General features: G+C 42.0%; 1 protein-coding gene across 5 annotated transcripts in view; it reads left to right on the top strand.

Moving 5' to 3' along the window:
* The window catches only part of LOC126108743 (zinc finger protein 493-like), a 150,327-nt gene that overhangs the window by 24,720 nt on the left and 105,771 nt on the right, over positions 1 to 19,836 (top strand). The gene's annotated exons all lie outside the window — the stretch shown is intronic.

The following is a 19,836-nucleotide window of genomic DNA, read 5'->3' as shown; positions in this document are numbered from 1 at the left end:
ATGGAGGACATATTGAGCAGCACTCCTTGCAACTTGACTGCAGGGTTTTCACTGCAGAGCTAGTGGCCATATCTCATGCTCTTGAGTACATCCGCTCATGCCTTGGTGAGTCATATCTCCTGTGTACTGACTCATTGAGCAGCCTACAAGCTGCCGGGCAGTGCTACCCTCGCCAACCTCTGGCAGCATCCATTCAGGAGTCCATCTATGCCCTGGAACAGTCTTGCCCTTCCGTGTTGTTTTTGTGGACCCCAGGTCACGTCAGAATCCCCGGAAATGAACTTGTGAACAGGCTGTCCAAACAGGCGATGCAGATACAGCTTCTGGAGATAGGCATATCCGAAGCTGACCTGCGTTCTATCTTACACCGCAGGGTTTTCCGATTTTGGGAGATAGAATGGCATAACAGCACGCACAACAAACTGTGTGTCATTAAGGAGACTATGAATGTGTGGAAGTTTTCCATGCAGGCCTCCTGCAGGGAATCAGTTGTCCTCTGCCAGCTCTGCATTGGCCATATGTGGCTAATGCAAGGTTATCTACTCCGTTGCAAGGATACACGTCAGTGTTGCTGTGGCTCCCAAATGACAGTCATCCACCTCTTACTGGACTGCCCACTTTCAGCCGCTCTGTGGCAAACTTTTAACTTTCCCAGCACCCTGCCTTCAGGCAACAATGCCTCCACAGCAGCTTTAGTCTTACGTTTTATCCGTGGGAGTGGGTTTTATACTTCTATGTAGATTTTAGTGCATGTCCTTTGTCCCTCCGTGTCCTCCACCCTAATGCTCTTAGGACGAAGGTTTTAATGTGTTGCAGAGTGGCTGGCTTTCACTTTCTATTCTTGTGGTTGGCTAGCCATTTTAATCTACTTTCATGCTTTACTCTCTTCTGTTTCTAGTGTCTTTGTTTTCTTGTCCTCTTTTGTTCATTTTAGTGTTCGTTGTCTTCCTTTCGTTCTTGTGGATTTTCTTTTCTTTCCGTTTTGTGTTACATATTTCGTCCGTTTTATTCTCACACTTCTGGCATTGTTTTATTAGGAACAAGGGACCGATGAGCTTGTGGTTTGGTCCCTTTCGCCCTCTTTTAAACCAACCAACCATTTATCAATTTGCAGCCCAGGGCTTCTTCCATCTATCCAATGGAGAGCACATGACAAACTGTGTGTTAGGCTCACGGACGCCTGCCCAGATGGGCAAGGCAGACTGGGAAACTTTCACCTCCGCTGTCACCGTTGAATCTCCCCCACAAGGGAACACTGATGTGATGGTTGAGCAGGTGACTACAACAATCCTTTCTGTGGCAGGAAACACGATCCCTCTCTCTTTCGGGTGTCGCCAGCGAAAGGCAGTCCCTTGGTGGTCGCCGGAAGTCACTGAAGCAATTGAGGAGCATTAGCAAGATCTACAGCAGCATAAGCAGCACCCTTCCCTGGAGCACCTCGTATCCTTTAAATGGCTCCGTGCCCAAATTCGCCAACCTATCAAATGACAGAAGCAGGAGTGTTGGGAGAGATATGTCTCAACCATTGGGTGCCATACTCCACCTTCCCAAGTCTGGGCAAGAATCAAACGTGTTTTCAGGTACCAGAACCCAACAGGTGTTCCCAGTGTTAATATCAATGGCGTGCTATCTACCGACACAGTCGTGATTGCCGAGCACTTTGCTGAGAACTATGCTTGAGCCCCTGTGTCTGAGATGTACCTCCCAGCCCTTTGCACTCTCAAACAGCAGCTGAAAGGGAAAATTGTCTCGTTCACTACATGCTGCAGTGAATCCGATAACGTCCCATTTACAGAGTGGGAACTCCTTAGTGCCCTCTCACATTCCCCCGACACTGCTCCTGGGCCAGATCGGATCCACAGTCAGATGATTAAACATCCCTCATCTGACTAAAAGTGACATCTCCTCATCAACTTCAATTGGATCTGGTGCGATGGCATCTTTCCATCGCATTGGCGGGACAGCACCATCATTCTGGTGCTCAAACCCAGTAAAAACCCATGTTGATAGCTATCAGCCCATTAGCCTCATCAACCCCTTTTGTAAGCTGCTGAAACATTTGGTGGGTCGGCAGTTGGGTCCTGGAGTCAGGCAGCCTACTGGCTCCATGTCAGGGGGTGGCTTCCACCAGGGATGCTCTAGCACTGATAATCTTGTGTCCCTCGAGCCAATGGCTTGATGGCTGATGATCACGTCTGTTTCGCATATGCCCATGGAGGACATACTGAACAGCATTTTGTGCTTGATGGCTGCAGTGTTTTCACTGCCAAGCTGGTGGCTATATCTGGGGAGTCATTTCTTCTGTGTCCTGACTCCTCCAGCAGCCTACAAGCTATCAACCAGTGTTATCCTTGTCATCCTTTGCTAGCAACCATCCTAGAGTCCATCTATGCCCTGGAACGGTCCAGTCGTTAAGTGGTATTTGTCTGGACACCAGGTCACGTCAGAATCCCAGGCAACAAACTTGCTGACAGGCTGGCCATACAGGTTACTTAGAAACCGCTTATGGAGATCCGCTTTTCTGCAACTGACCTGCATTCAGTACTATGTCGCAAGGTTTTGCGGCTTTGGGAGATGTAGTGGCATGACATAAGTATGCACAACAAACTACGTGCCATTAAGGAGAAGACGAATGTGTGGAAGACCTCCACGCGGGCTTCTCACAGGGACTCTGTGGTTCTGTCGTCTCCGCATTGGCCACACTTGAATGGTACATGGCTACCTCCTGTGCCGTGATGACCCTCCTCAGTGTCGGTGTGGCACCTGGCTAACAGGGGCCCACATGTTGGTCAGCTGTCCTCCTTTGGCTGCCCTGCGACAGACTCTTCAGTTACCAGACTGTTTGCCATTAATTTTAGCTGACAAATCTTCATCTCCTGGTGTTGTGCAGTACGTCTCCTTTCTTTTCTTCTTTCCTGTGTGTAATTATTTTCCTGGGAACTAGGGACTGATGACCTTGCAGTTCGGTCCCTTTCCCCCTCCTTCAAACCAACCAACCAACCAACCAACCAACCAACAAGCTTCTCTGGTTGCTAGACATTACTCTAACCCCTTCCAAGGCAACACCACAAGCTATTAAGTTGTGCAGCACAACCCAAATCAGTCAGTTTTTCAGATGAGAAATCTCCTTGTGTAATGTGGCTTCCACTGAGAACAAGCGGCAAATGCAGATAGCAAAGACCACACCAATGTTCCGTCTTTTGTTAACACCTGTGCTTGCAATTATTAACTCTGCAGAACTTTTAAATGGCTACCAGTCACTCCATTGTAGCGATCATAAAGCGGTTACGGCATTGATGATTTCAGCCCTAAATAGGAATATTAAAAAGGGTAGGAAGATTTTTCTGTTTAGAAAAAGTGACAAAAAGCAGATTTCAGAGTACCTGTTGGCTCAACACAAAAGTTTTGTCTCAAGTACAGATAGTGTTGAGGATCAGTGGACAAAGTTCAAAACCGTCGTACATTATGTGTTAGATGAGTATGTGCCAAGCAAGATCGTAAGAGATGGAAAAGAGCCACCGTGGTACAACAACCGAGTTAGAAAACTGCTGCGGAAGCAAAGGGAACTTCACAGCAAACATAAACATAGCCAAAGCCTTGCAGACAAACAAAAATTATGCGAAGCGAAATGTAGTGTGAGGAGGGCTATGCGAGAGGCGTTCAATGAACTCGAAAGTAAAGTTGTATGTACTGACTTGGCAGAAAATCCTAAGAAATTTTGGTCTTATGTCAAAGCGGTAGGTGGATCAAAACAAAATGTCCAGACACTCTGTGACCAAAATGGTACTGAAACAGAGGATGACAGACTAAAGGCCGAAATACTAAATGTCTTTTTCCAAAGTTGTTTCACAGTGGAAGATTGCACTGTAGTTCCTTCTCTGGATTGTCGCACAGATGACAAAATGGTAGATATCGAAATAGACGACAGAGGGATAGAGAAACAATTAAAATCGCTCAAAAGAAGAAAGGCCTCTGGACCTGATGGGATACCAGTTCAATTTTACACAGAGTACGCGAATGAACTTGCCCCCCTTCTTGCAGCGGTGTACCGTAGGTCTCTAGAAGAGCGTAGCGTTCCAAAGGATTGGAAAAGGGCACACGTCATCCCCGTTTTCAAGAAGGGACGTTGAGCAGATGTGCAGAACTATAGACCTATATCTCTAATGTCGATCAGTTGTAGAATTTTGGAACACGTATTGTGTTAGAGTATAATGACTTTTCTGGAGACTAGAAATCTACTCTGTAGGAATCAGCATGGGTTTAGAAAAAGACGGTCATGTGAAACCCAGCTCGTGCTATTCGTCCACGAGACTCAGAGGGCCATAGACATGGGTTCACAGGTAGATGCCGTGTTTCTTGACTTCCGCAAGGCATTCGATACAGTTCCCCACAATCGTTTAATGAACAAAGTAAGAGCATATGGACTATCAGACCAATTGTGTGATTGGATTGAGGAGTTCCTAGATAACGGGATGCAGCATGTCATTCTCAATGGAGAGAAGTCTTCCGAAGGAAGAGTGATTTCAGGTGCGCCACAGGGGAGTGTCATAGGATGGTTGCTGTTCACAATATACATAAATGACCTGGTGGATGACATGGGAACTTCACTGAGGCTTTTTGCAGATGATGCTGTGGTGTATCGAGAGGTTGTAACAATGGAAAATTGTACTGAAATGCAGGAGGATCTGCAGCGAATTGACGCATGGTGCAGGGAATGGCAATTGAATCTCAATGTAGACAAGTGTAATGTGCTGCGAATACACAGAAATATAGATCCTTTATCATTTAGCTACAAAATAGCAGGTCAGCAACTGGAAGCAGTTAATACCATAAATTATCTGGGAGTACGCATTAGGAGTGATTTAAAATGGAATGATCATATAATGTTGATCGTCGGTAAAGCAGATGCCAGACTGAGATTCATTGGAAGAGTCCTAAGGAAATGCAATCCGAAAACAAAGGAAGTAGGTTACAGTACGCTTGTTCACCCACTGCTTGAATACTGCTCAGCAGTGTGGGATCCGTACCAGATAGGGTTGATAGAAGAGATAGAGAAGATCCAACGGAGAGCAGCGCGCTTTGTTACAGGATCATTTAGTAATCGCGAAAGCGTTACGGAGATGATACGTAAACTCCAGTGGAAGACTCTGCAGGAGAGACCCTCAGTAGCTCGGTACGGGCTCTTGGTGAAGTTTCGAGAACATACCTTCACCGAAGAGTCAGGCAGTACATTACTCCCTCCTACGTATATCTCGCGAAAAGACCATGAGGATAAAATCAGAGAAATTAGAGCCCACACAGAAGCATACCGACAATCCTTCTTTCCACGAACAATACGAGACTGGAATAGAAGGGAGAACCAATAAAGGTACTCACGGTACCCTCCGCCACACACCGTCAGGTGGCTTGCGGAGTATGGATGTAGATGTAGATGTAGATTGTGTCAAGCTTGGCTGACTGTCAAATACTGTCTACGTACCTTGTGTGGCTCTACCATGCTCCATGGCACCACAAGCTCCAAGCAAAAGAAGTGACATACACCAGGTATGGGTCAGGAATTCAAAGAGGGAGCCTGCCATGGCTCAGATAGTAATAATAATAAAATCATTGTTATCATTATTGGTACTAGTATATTAGTGTTGTTGTAGGCAGTTAATTAATACAAAGATCAGTTCACAACATGATGTTGCTGTGTTTTTACTATCTGCTGCCAGCATCTCTCCAAGGCATCCTCTTTGCTTACACCATGTTGCTTCATTATTTTGTTGATATTCTTTCCTGAAGTTAAGTGATCTATTGTGTTTCTATCAGTAAGGTGATTTCTAACCAAAAACTGTTCTTTGGCTGCTAATTATCGAACATTCTCGACAGATGCCCATATCAGGTTAATGATTTTCTTTCTATGCTACCACTGTTTCATTTGTTCTCGTTCCAGCACTTCAACATTACGGGTTTTTCAGTCTTAATATGCTGGTACTGCTCCATAAATAATGTTTCCAGAACTTTGTCTCCTTTTGGGATCAACAAGTAAAACCCATAGTTCAGATCCATAAAATAAGACTTGTTTAGCCTGTAGCTTTCGCTCTTTTTCTTTTTTTTTCTGTTACAAATGTGCTTGACCCACCAAACAGAATTCATGAAGTTAGAACAGTAACAAGTAGTGTGCTGGGATAGGGTGTGTGTTTTTTTAAATAATTTTATTGTAAATAAGCATTCAGTGAAAGAAAAGGTTTTGATGTAACTGTTGTAGACATTTTATGATTCTGATTGTAAAAGTAGTATGAGTGATGTGGCTGCTGACAGTCCAGTTTCTGCTCCGCCACACAATTGGTGTAAACTGTATTGTCATTTGATACAAACAATATTGATTTTGTAAATAACATTGATTTCATTGTTTCAGGTAGTAGATGTGTTATTTTATTTGATTACACTACCTTTATATGCATATGAAGATAACGAACCTAGAAAATGTGATTGAAAAAAAAAAGCATAGGGAGAAGGCTGAATTTTACAGGGTGTTTCAAAAATGACCGGTATATTTGAAATGGCAATAAAAACTAAACGAGCAGCGATAGAAATACACCGTTTGTTGCAATATGCTTCAGACAACAGTACATTTTCAGGCGGACAAACTTTCGAAATTACAGTAGTTACAATTTTCAACAACAGATGGCGCTGCAAGTGATGTGAAAGATATAGAAGACAACGCAGTCTGTGGGTGCGCCATTCTGTACGTCGTCTTTCTGCTGTAAGCGTATGCTGTTCACAACGTGCAAGTGTGCTGTAGACAACATGGTTTATTCCTTAGAACAGAGGATTTTTCTGGTGTTGGAATTCCACCGCCTAGAACACAGTGTTGTTGCAACAAGACGAAGTTTTCAACGGAGGTTTAATGTAACCAAAGGACCGAAAAGCGATACAATAAACGATCTGTTTGAAAAATTTCAACGGACTGGGAACATGACGGATGAACGTGCTGGAAAGGTAGGGCGACCGCGTACGGCAACCACAGAGGGCAACGCGCAGCTAGTGCAGCAGGTGATCCAACAGCGGCCTCGGGTTTCCGTTCGCCATGTTGCAGCTGCGGTCCAAATGACGCCAACGTCCACGTATCGTCTCATGCGCCAGAGTTTACACCTCTATCCATACAAAATTCAAACGCGGCAACCCCTCAGCGCCGCTACCATTGCTGCACGAGAGACATTCGCTAACGATATAGTGCACAGGATTGATGACGGCGATATGCATGTGGGCAGCATTTGGTTTACTGACGAAGCTTATTTTTACCTGGATGGCTTCGTCAATAAACAGAACTGGCGCATATGGGGAACCGAAAAGCCCCATGTTGCAGTCCCTGCATCCTCAAAAAGTACTGGTCTGGGTAGCCATTTCTTCCAAAGGAATCATTGGCCCATTTTTCAGATCCGAAACGATTACGGCATCACGCTATCTGGACATTCTTCGTGAATTTGTGGCGGTACAAACTGCCTTAGACGACACTGCAAACACCTCGTGGTTTATGCAAGATGGTGCCCGGCCACATCGCACGACCGACGTCTTTAATTTCCTGAATGAATATTTCGATGATCGTGTGATTGCTTTGGGCTATCCGAAACATACAGGAGGCGGCGTGGATTGGCCTCCCTATTCGCCAGACATGAACCCCCTGTGACTTCTTTCTGTGGGGACACTTGAAAGACCAGGTGTACCGCCAGAATCCAGAAACAATTGAACAGCTGAAGCAGTACATCTTGCATGTGAAGCCATTCCGCCAGACACGTTGTCAAAGGTTTCGGGTAATTTCATTCAGAGACTACGCCATATTATTGCTACGCATGGTGGATATGTGGAAAATATCGTACTATAGAGTTTCCCAGACCGCAGCGCCATCTGTTGTTGAAAATTGTAACTAATGTAATTTCGAAAGTTTGTCTGCCTGAATATGTACTGTTGCCCCAAGCATATTGCAACAAACGGAGTATTTCTATCGCTGCTCGTTTAGTTTTTATTGCCGTTTCAAATATACCGGTCATTTTTGAAACACCCTGTAAGGTCACAATGAATTTTCAGAGGCTTTGTCATTAATCAGTCTTACAATTTTTTGCTGCCTCCCATTGAAATATACCATAGTGAACTCGTCACCCAGAATTTCGAACTCAAAAGAGAACACTTAACACAGAACTACTGTTTAATTATTAACCCTCCTAGTACCTGGGGGGTCTATAATGACCCCAGGCCATAATTTTCTGTAAAATATACCTTGCTTCCTATTCCTAAAAATTATGAAAAATTTGGACATTTCCTGAATTATGTGTTGGGTTCGTAATATATTAAGATAACTTTTTGAAAATATTTAGTTTTGCAGAAAATCAAGAGAGAACCACTGAATACCATTGGGGTTAAATGCGACCCATTTCTCTCTTTCTGTATTATTACCCAAAAATGCTGCATTGAATCTGTAACTGTTGCTGTATTTCCTGTGTTTTATTCTTGTAAATATTGTTGTGACGTGTGATTGTTGTCAATACTTTACAAGCTGACAGTTATTTGTTCCATACAAGTGGAGACTACTATTGTGTGTGTTGCATTTAGTGGAAATGTCTCGTCACCTTTCCGAAGACAAAGTGCTTGAAATATTACTGCAGGATAATCCTCTATCTGGAGAATCAAATAGTGATATCAGCGATATAGTTTCCAATGTCTCATGCAGCGATGGAGAAATTGTCGTCTTAGAAGAGAAAATTCCTCAATCAGATGGAAGTTCAGAAGAAGATTTGGGCAGTGCAGATGTCCAGCCTGACCAGGAAGTAACATATTTCTGACTGTTACATGTAAGTACACATTGTATTCTTGTAAATGTGCATTAGGGTCAAGCGCCAAGATATACCCTTTGTATTTTTCATTTTTTTTTTATTTTGTGTAGGTCTAAAAACAAAGAAGAATTGTGGCACTAACACGAATTGAGAAGAGCTTGTGGAAGAGAAGAGAGGTGGAACACAACGTGAGTAAAGCCAGGTCCAACAGAATTCGCAGTGAAAAATGTAGACTCCATAAAATCAGCTTTTAAGTTGTTTCTTAGGAGAAACATTGTTGATTTAATTCTAAAGTTGACCAATAACAAGGGTAGTCATGTTTACGGTAGTAAATGGAAACCAGTAGATGCCATTGAACTGAAGTGCTTTATTGGTGTCTTGATCTTAGCTGGTGCTTAGAAGGCCCATAATGAAGCAGTTACCCATCTATGGAACAAAGAGGATGGTAGACCCATTTTTAGTGAAGCAATGGCTAGAAATTGCTTTACGCAAATTTCCAGGTGGATCCAATTTGATGACACAGATGTGAGACGTCACGACTGCTCCTGACAAGCTGGCTCCAATTAGAGAAATATTTGAAATGTGGGTACACACATTTCAAGAAGCATATGTTTCTCACAGCAACATAACAACTGATGAACAACTTGTGCCATTTCGTGGTAGATGTCCATTTCGGCAATATATTCTTCAAAACCAGGAAAATATGGGTTGAAATTATGGGCTGTATGTGATAGTGCAATGTCTTACGTTCTCAATCTCCAAGTTTACACTGCTCGACAAGAAAATGAATCTCGTGAAGTTGGTCAAGGCGAGAGAGTTGCTTTAGATATGGTGAAAGGCTTAGAAAACAGTGGCAGAAATGTAACAACTGACAATTTTTTCACTAGCCTTAGTTTGGCAAGAGAACTTCTGAAAATCAACCTCACATTCTTAGGAACAACTAGAAAAAATAAAGAACTACCATAAGCTTTCACTCAGACCAAAGGTAGAGTCAAATATTCATCTATTTTTGGATTCCAAGAGCATGCTTAAATTGTTTCATATTGTTCGAAAAAGGGAAAAGTTGTAAACTTGCTCAGTACAATGCATTCAAGGAAGGAAGTGGAAGATTGTGAAGAATGCAAGCCAGTAATGATTCTGGATTATAATAAAACAAAATCAAGAGTAGATACCATGGACAAGCTGGTTAGAACATACACTACAAAGAGGATGAGCAGAAGGTGGCCAATGGTATTATTTTACAACATTGTTGATATCAGTGCACTGAATGGATTTATCATATGGCTACATCTTAAACTGGACTGGGCAGAAAGGACCAACTACAAGAGACGGGGATTTCTCATGGAAATAGAAAAGCAGCTCATCGGAAGAAAGCCAGACAAAATTACTTCCCCAGTACAGACAAAAAAAAGAGGAAGGTGTCCGTTTTGTAAAAGGTCTGAGGATAGGAATTTCACCGAGAAATGTTCAAAATGTGAATGTTCTGTGTGTAAAAACCACTCTGCAATTTCTTGCTGTTAGTGTAATGCGTCATAAATGTCAATTTGGAATTTAATCAAAAATGTTTGTAGTTTCATAATAATAGTTTGTAAATTTTACGGAAATAAATAATTTAAAAAATACATATTTTAATTTAATGTAATATCACTGACATCATGCTTTAGATTGTGGAAAAAATAAGGATTTTATTCTACCATTATTAAAACTATCCTTAATAAAAAATAAATTCCATTGGGGTCACTAAAGACCTCAATGGTACTCAGTGTAACAAAAAATACTCAGTATTAGAAGGGTTAAGAAGTATTATGTTTGGGCTTTATGTATGTGATAAATTTTATACAATATGGCAGGACTGTGACTGCTTACATGCACTTATTACAGTTTATTTGTACCACAGGCTCAGGTTTACCCATCCAGCATGAGGAGGGTGTGAATAAAGAGGTAATATTAGAATTTATATGACTGCATGGAATTAATCATAGCTGAGTTGTGAAAAAATGAGATGGTTGGCAATTGTGTGTGTATTCACTTCAGCAGTCCTGTTTTTACTTTATGGTGAAGATAAGACTTAGCGTTACAGTATTCCCCAGGTTGGAAATGAGGAAGCAGGTAAAATAGAATATTTTGTTACACTTTACCCATATGGATTTAAACATTGTCTTTGAGCAGGTGAAGTAGTTTAGTTTGTGAGTTTGTAGAATTGCTCCTTTACTTAATAAGCACAAATAAGAATTGCATGAGATTGCATTGATGAAGTTATATGAAAATTGGTATTAAGTCCCAAGACTCAAGCCATGATTTCCTGTTTAATGAGCAGTTCCCTTAATGGTTCCATGTATGTGAAGTCCATCATTGGATGTTTTTATTCACCACGTGATACTGTTTTGACAGTTACAGAATCATTCAAGGAAAATGTACACAAAGTAGGGCAAAAAAAGCAGGTGACCCTAACGTACTGAGTAGAGACTAAGATGACTGTGCATACATTGCGGGTGGTATGTACAGGCAGTATTGTGAAGTACTTTTGAACAGTTTTCTGAAAGCTATAGTAAGCTGCTAGTTTAACAGCCCACAAAAAATTGTGATACCTTATAACTAGTAACTATGAACAGGTGTGTCCTTATAGATGGTATTAGTGCAGAGAGGGCTTACTGAACATGCCATCACAGCAACAGTGGTAAATGAGTTTAATGAATCCTTCAAGAAGGCTAGGAGAATAGATTTGCTAGAAAGAGAAGATAAGTACTTGTTAGCATCCCATTTAAACAATGAGTGAATGTCATTTACTTCCATTATGATGCATTTAGAGGAGTATGGGCAAATGTGAAATGGACTGTAAATCACATGCTGAATAAGTAGGTGGTGAGTAACTGGATTACAGGCAGAAAAGACCCACTGTGGTTTAATAACAAAATTTGAAAATGCTGAAGAAGCAGACTGTTATACACTCAGTTCAAAAAAGTGTGCACAGTGGCAACAGGGAAAAGTTATTGGAAGTTCATATGTATGTAAAAAGATAGATGCATGAAGCATACGACTACCACCATCATACTTGAGGAACATATTTTACTGAGAACATTACATTTCTGGTTCTACATAAAATCACTGAGTCAAAGACTTCTATCCAGGCAGTCATTGACCAGTCTGGTGTGGCTTTGGAGGAAAGCAGATGATGATCACTAACCCCTCTCTGTATTGAGTTTTCAAGTTTGTGCTAGAGGATCATACAAACTTATTGTTGTTTCACTGTCACACAGACTCGTGTATTGGGGACATAGCAATAGACTCCCTGGAGGAAAGTAGCAACTAGAAGAGTTGGAAACAAAATAGTTGCCATGTCCAAACGGAATCACAAATCATTTGTCCAGAGAGTACTCTACAGCATTGGCCTCTTACTTACCTTGCATTTATTGCAGATCTCTTGTCTACTGCAAAGACCCAGGCAGCAGGCCAAAAGTTCACCCGACTTCTGTATATAAGAATGGTAAAAGAAAATACCTGCAAAATTGTAGACCAATATCATATAATTATTTGCTCCAGAATTCCTGAATATATCCCCAGTTCAAATATAATTAATTTCTTTGAGACATAAAAATTTCTGTCCACAAATCAGCATGGATCTTGTGCAATACTCACCTTGTTCTTTTGTGACATTACATACTGCGAACCATGGATGATGGGAGCAGGTTAGATTCCACATTCGTACATCTCTGGAAAGCATTTGACACAATGCCCCACTGTGTACTTTAATGGAAGAATGAGCATGTGGAATAGGTTCCCTGATACGTGAATGGCACAAAGACCTCTGAAGTAAGACAGACCAGTACTTTTACCTCAACAGAGACTGTTTCTCAGAGACTGTTTCTCAGAGACTGTTTCTCAGAGACTGTTTCTCAGAGACTGTTTCTCAGAGACTGTTTCTCAGAGACTGTTTCTCAGAGACTGTTTCTCAGAGACTGTTTCTCAGAGACTGTTTCTCAGAGACTGTTTCTCAGAGACTGTTTCTCAGAGACTGTTTCTCAGAGACTGTTTCTCAGAGACTGTTTCTCAGAGACAAGAGTATAATCAAAAGTGCCACAGAGATGTTTTATAAGACTGTTCTTATTGTCTATGTGTGAAATGATCTGATGGGCAGCATTCTGTGCCTCTTTGCCTTGTGTGTGGGAAAGGGTCATCACTGAGTGACTACGAGGATACAAGATAACTTGGACAAACTTTTTATTTGGTGTAATGAATGGCAGGTGTAGAAATATTCAAGTGAATGCAGATGAGTAGTAAAAACAGTCCCATAACGTTAGAATACAACTTTGGTACTGTACAGATTAACACAGTCTGGTCAATAAAATGTCTAGGCGTAACAGTGGAAACTGATATGAAGTGGAACAAGCACATAAGGATGGTAGTAGGATGGAGAATGATCAACTTTTTTTGTACTGGGAAACCTGTGGTTCATCTTTAAAGGACATTACATATACAACACCTTAGAAACGTATAGTAGTGGTAGCAGCAGCTAATCAAGTTGCAGATTTCATGAGGAATGCATTCTTGTGCTGTTTAAGTTTGGAAAGACCCTTTGTAAGACTAATAAGTTGTTAACTGGAGTATGTGACAGAGCCAAGGATCAGTCATCTCCTTTTGTCATGAGGGGAATACATGATAGAAAAGTAAACATAAAATTAAACAGCTGTCATCAGCCTGGATGTTTTTAACACTGCAGTTCTCTACTACACACAGTCCTACTGACCACCATATGCTGTTGCCCTCTTTCCACCTCTGAACTGATTTACCCAACTACACTCATGCTCATAAATTAAGGATAATTGCAGAATGTGGTGCCACACAACATGGTACTACACAAAACTGGCACAGATGGCCTAGGAACATAGATAACACACACGACACAGATCTGGAAGTCCATGGTATGGGTGATAAGTTGAGAAAACCATCCCGAATTACATGTGCTACAAAACGCCACTGTTTTGTGTGCATGTACCCCGACATCCATTGGGATATGATCACCATGCATATGTACACAGGCCGCACAACATGTTGGCGTACTCTGGGTCAGGTGGTCGAGCAGCTGCTGGGGTATAGCTTCCCATTCTTGCACCAGTGCCTGTTGGAGCTCCTGAATTGGCCTAGGGGTTTTAAGATGTGCAGCGATACATTGACTGAGAGCATCCCAGATGTGCTCGATGGGGTTTAGGTCTGGAGAACAGGCAGACCATTCCATTCGCCTGATATCTTCCGTTTCAAGGTACTCTTCCACGATGACAGTTCAATGGGGCCATGTGTTACCATCCATCAGGAGGAAGGTGGGACCCACTGCACCCATGAAAAGGTGGACATACTGGTGCAAAATGATGTCCCGATACACCTGACCTGTTACAGTTCCTCTGTCAAAGACATGCAGGGGTGTAGGTGCACCAATCATAATCCCACCCCACACCATCAAACCACGACCTCCAACAGCTCCCTTTCAAGGACATTAAGGGGTTGGTATCTGGTTCCTGGTTCATGCCAGATGAAAACCCGGCGAGAATCACGGTTCAGATTATACCTGGACTCATCCGTGAACATAACCTGGGACCACTGTTCCAATGACCATGTACTGTGTTCTTGACACCAGGCTTTATGGGCCTTCCTGTGACCAGGGGTCAGTGGAATGCATCTTGCAGGTCTCCACACGAATAAACCATGCCTGTTCAGTTGTCTGTAGACTGTTTGTCTGGAGAAAAATGTTCCAGTGGCTGCAGTAAGGTCCTGAGCATGGCTACCTGCAGTACTTTGTGGCTGTCTTTGGGCACTGATAGTAAGATATCGGTCTTCTTGTGGTGTTGAACATTGTGGACGTCCTTTACTGTAGTGCCTGGACATATTCTGTCTGTTGGATTCGTTGCCATAATCTTGAGATAACACTTTGTGGCACACAGAGGGCTTGTGCTACGACCTATGTTTGACCAGCCTCCAGTCGCCCTAGTATTCTACCCCTCATAACGTCATCAATATGTGTTATTTGAGCCATTTTCAACACACAGTCACAGTTAGCACATCTTAAAACATCTGCACACTTACTCGCTGCACAGTACTCTGACATGCACCAACACACCTCTGCATATGTGGACTGCTGCCAGTGCCACCTTGCAATGACTGCAGGTCAAAAGCACCGCATGGTCATATCCTGAGGTGATTTCAACCAGCAAACCGCCCACCAGAGCATTGTCACCATGTAGCAGCATTATCCTTAATTTATAAGCATGAGTGTAGTTACAAAGTACCTGCAGCTCAGTGATCAAGGACCTTTGAATCTGTAGTGTCACAATTACCCATTGGGCCACCTAATACTAGAAAAGGGCAGAAGCATTTAGCAATTAAGCCCAGAGATATTCTTGTTAGGCAATAATAGCATTAGGGACATAATATGAAAAAAAAAACAAGGATAAATAGCTACATAATCTTAGATTCTATATGAAATGCACACCAAAAGATGATACTGAACTGTGGGGAGGCCACACTACCATAAAGTGTAGTTACCAAATTGTTACACAAAAAATGGTGCTGAACTGACCCCTTTCTGGCATCAGAATTGTTAATTTATGCAACAGTGGATTGTCACATTTATAGAAAAAGGCAAAGGCTATTCCAGTTTGTTAGAAAAGTCACAGAAAATATGTGCCGAACTATAGACGTATCTAGATGGTGTAAAAATCTTGTTAATTGATCTTGTAATTCTGTATGATTGCTCTTGAAAAAAATCAATTCTTCTGCAAGAACGGAAATGGATCCCATAATTACTGGTCATGTGAAACTGTTTAGTCTGCTTATTCACAATGTTGCCACAATGTAGTCAGCATGTAAAATGAGGCAATTGTTCTGAAGTAGTATTTGTGGGAAAGCTAGCTAAGTTGATGTGCCTTTCAATGGCTCAGCGCTTCTGCTATGTAGTTAGTCATTATCTTATGCCTTAAATTACATGCAAGCACTAAGCTACATTAGAAATGAATGGTACAAATGCACAGGTGTGAAGTACCTGCCGGCCGACGTGGCCGTGCGGTTAAAGGCGCTGCAGTCTGGAACCGCAAGACCGCTACGGTCGCAGGTTCGAATCCTGCCTCGGGCATGGATGTTTGTGATGTCCTTAGGTTAGTTAGGTTTAACTAGTTCTAAGTTCTAGGGGACTAATGACCTCAGCAGTTGAGTCCCATAGTGCTCAGAGCCATTTGTGAAGTACCTGCCATTACCACATGTAAACTATACAAATAACTTCTCTTGTGGTGAAGTGTCCAACAGTCGTAGCTAATACACAAAACATATGGCATGAAAATGAATGTTTCCATAACTGCCTAGTTATTTGTGGCAAAAAGTATTGTAAGTATAGTTATATGTTGGCATTATAAAAATTTTATGGAGTCTGAAAATCCTACTTTCACTAGCATTTGAGGGGTTACCACCAATAGCATATGCTTCCATTTATTGCACAAATTTTATCCATATCCATTCTTTTCCTTCCTCTCCCCTGTACTCTTCTGACATTCCCATCCCAGTGGTGTGTCATCCGTCTCTTCAGTGTACATTCCATGCCTTGCTAAATAGTTTGAGGGTTTCTACTTCAGGTTTCAGCCAGTTTTCGGTTCCAAGAGTTTTTTGAACATGACAGCTTTCCTGGAGGGCATTAAATTCAGGAACTATAGAGACATCAAGAATTTACTGTTAAAATTTTGATGGTAGTATGGTATTTACTTTGTATGTGGTCCGATCTGACTCTCGGCACTAACAAGTGTGCGATTATCAGAGGACCTCAAACTGCTGCCTAGCCTGAAAAAAGCTTGCTTTGTGTAGTGCCCCCCTGACCCATCAAGTATTCCTACAGTTCTCCACCTCATAATACATTTCCAGTAGTCTATAGTTCGGACAGTCAAAGAAGCTATGAAGCCTTTTGTTGAGACCCTCCACTCACTCCAAACCAAAGGACTCGAATCAGTTCTGGGAATGCTGATACAAACTGTGTGTGCTGCATGCACTCCATGTGTGGGTCAAGGGCTCTTCGCCATTTGTGCTATCTGTCCATATAAACTGAGGATTGCCTCAGAACCCAAACAATGGGCATCATTGGTGCCAACATCAGCCAAAACTTGCAGACAGCTGCACCCTGCATGTTTGATAGCCACAGGCAGGACATTCTCCACATCTCGGATGAGGCTCCCTGGCAGACATATTCAGTACAGATTGGATTCATTTCCAGTCCTGGACACCATTTCCCTAAGGAGATCCATAATGCATTTAACATTGGAGCTCCTGATTAACTACCAAACCACTCTCCATTGCGGCTGTTTCGACCCTAATGAATGAACACCTGTCACTCAACTCACTGGGTCAATGGGTGAGACCAGCCTCCATATTCACTCCCTGCTTCAAACAGCGCTAACAGTTACCACTAATCCCTCACCATTTGGTGAGGACAGCCCAGCCACATTGGGTACACAACAATGTGTCTTGACAGCAGAGCCATTGGGCAAAATACATAGCACCTTAGGCATCCCATGTGATGAGCCAGGTTCTCTGCCACTGCTACGACAATTGGCAGCTGCGTGAACACTGCTGAACATGGCAAACAGCATCTTCAGCTGTTTGTGAACTGAGTCCAGCTCTTCCATCTGCACACAGTGTGCACACATTATATCCGAGTACTACTGTTCAAGATTTAACTAGAAAACACATAGAGAAACTTGCTATTGTCCTGATGTTTCGCCAGTGGAGGCTAATGCATTACTGTGCTGTGTAGCTGTTCATTCAAAGGAATTGAGATCTGTGCAACAGACCTTGAATACACTTTAAAGATACTAAAATATGGGATTGTACCTCTTGTCTACAAAAACATGGGAGGAATGTAATCATAAAAAGGGTGTGTGTGTGTGTGTGTGTGTGTGTGTGTGTGTGTGTGTGTGTGTGAGAGAGAGAGAGAGAGAGAGAGAGAGAGAGAGAGAGAGAGAGAGAGAGATAGAGAGAGGGGGGGGAGAGGGTGTGTGTGTGTGTGTGTGTGTGTGTGTGTGTGTGTGAGAGAGAGAGAGAGATAGAGAGGGGGGGGGGAGAGGTTCCGGCTCAATCTTTGTTTTAAATAAGTGAGTCCTAATGCATACACGTTACTCGGTTTTGACCACTATGGGTGTTGTTTCAGTCAGAATTTGTCTCCTTGATAATGCTACAGTCAAGGAGTAGAGATTTTAGATTAAATAAGGTCATGAAAGCCCAAAGTAAAGTTACAAATTTTTGCTGAACATAAATGGAAAGCATCAATATCACTGCAAAATAAATTTTAATCTATATCTAATCTCGACACAGATCAAATATGCTTGTGTTGCCTATTGTTTTGGACATATCGGAGGGCACAGACAGTATTTGGATCCTGCAGCCACAATGACTAAGGGCACAAAGGAAGTAGAGGCATTAGTTTCCTGTGAGCATTAATTTACATCAATGGGGAGGGTTGAAATTTTGTGCTGGACTAGGATTTGAATCAGAGTTCCATGCAGACGACTATGCCATCTGGTCGCAGTGGTCATCACATATGCATGGACTACTCTAGCATGCTTCCTGTCAGACCCAAATTCTCAACCTATTCTCACACTACTGATGCAGTGCTCATGCTCATGATCCTCATTACACATGGTGTCTCATTGGTTCCTGTAAGAGTTCGAGCATGGTTTGCATCTATACTGAAACAATCATTGTCTGACATCACCTTAATTATATATGTGGTGTCCTTTCTTTCGGACTTGTCTATGCATCAGCACATCCAGTTCCAACAATCTGAACATGTTTTCCTTACTGCAATCCTTTGGCCAGTGTTGTGGACATGAATGTGTAATAATGGCATTCTATATTTATGATCATTTCTTGGTAAAAACATTTGTCACAATATGGTATAATTTTGCTTGCTGGGGAAACCCACAATAATGGGGACAAACATTCAGTCAGTGCAATATTCCTACTGTCACTGTGCCAATACAGTCAGCACTCTCTCATTGTGCAGCTGCATCACTGCAGCTGAATGCAGCAACAACACATACTGGGAGCATTAAGTGTTTGACTACCAATACTTGGTATCTTCTACTGGTGTGAATAAAATTTGCTTATTTGAGTAGGTAATTGTGCACCCCTTACAGGGCCCTGCTGGTGTTTCACGTGCTGCAGTTTGAACCTCTGAGACAAGAAGTTGCTGGTCATTCAAAACAAACAAAAGATGACTGTGCAGTAGACTGCACGAATTTACACATAACAGTTTTGTAAACATGAGATTACATTTCCAAAACATACTCATCACTACTACATAGGAACCCTACCATTTTCCACAGAATATGTAGTGGAGATCACAAAACTAATAGAAGGTCTGATCTGAATCTTAAACTCTGCTCCAAATTAGGTGTTAGTAGTTCATCCACAGCTTGACTCTAGAAATTAAAAGATGTTCTTTTGTCTTATTAACAGATGTTCATTGCCACTTCAGCCAACAGCCAAAATGAAGCCTAGGATGCCCTTTGAGCCCAACTAACAGCTTTTGTTAATGCATATGAGCCACAGTACAGAGCTGGCCAATAGAACTTACACCAGATTTCAGGTACATGAAAACCTCAAGGATGGGGCACTAAAGATATCTTGAGCTACCTTTACTTTTACTGTAATAAAAAAGAATCAAGTCACATGGAAAGTTTAAGAAAGTTTTATTTAAACTGAGTATACACATGTACAAGACAGTACCATCTTACGATATAAAAAAGTTAAAATTGTGGTTGTGTTCCTTAAATGATGAATTCTATGCACCTATTCTTCCTGGAAAATTGCTTAATACATCGTCAATAGGACAACGAATGTCAGGGTGAGTGTCCAACAGAGCTAAGCCATTAAGTCAATCCTCCATTGTCAACCTCAGCCATGTCTTTGTATGCCAGAGTGTTGAAAAACTTCTTTCTACTGTAGCAATAGGTGTAGGTAGACAAGCAAAATTTTTTACAGCTTGTGCAAAGTA

This window comes from Schistocerca cancellata, chromosome 11 (genome assembly GCF_023864275.1).
Source record: "Schistocerca cancellata isolate TAMUIC-IGC-003103 chromosome 11, iqSchCanc2.1, whole genome shotgun sequence".
NCBI lineage: Eukaryota > Metazoa > Arthropoda > Insecta > Orthoptera > Acrididae > Schistocerca > Schistocerca cancellata.
The sequence above is the reverse complement of the archived record's forward strand: the minus strand, read 5'-3'. Positions and strand labels throughout refer to the sequence as shown.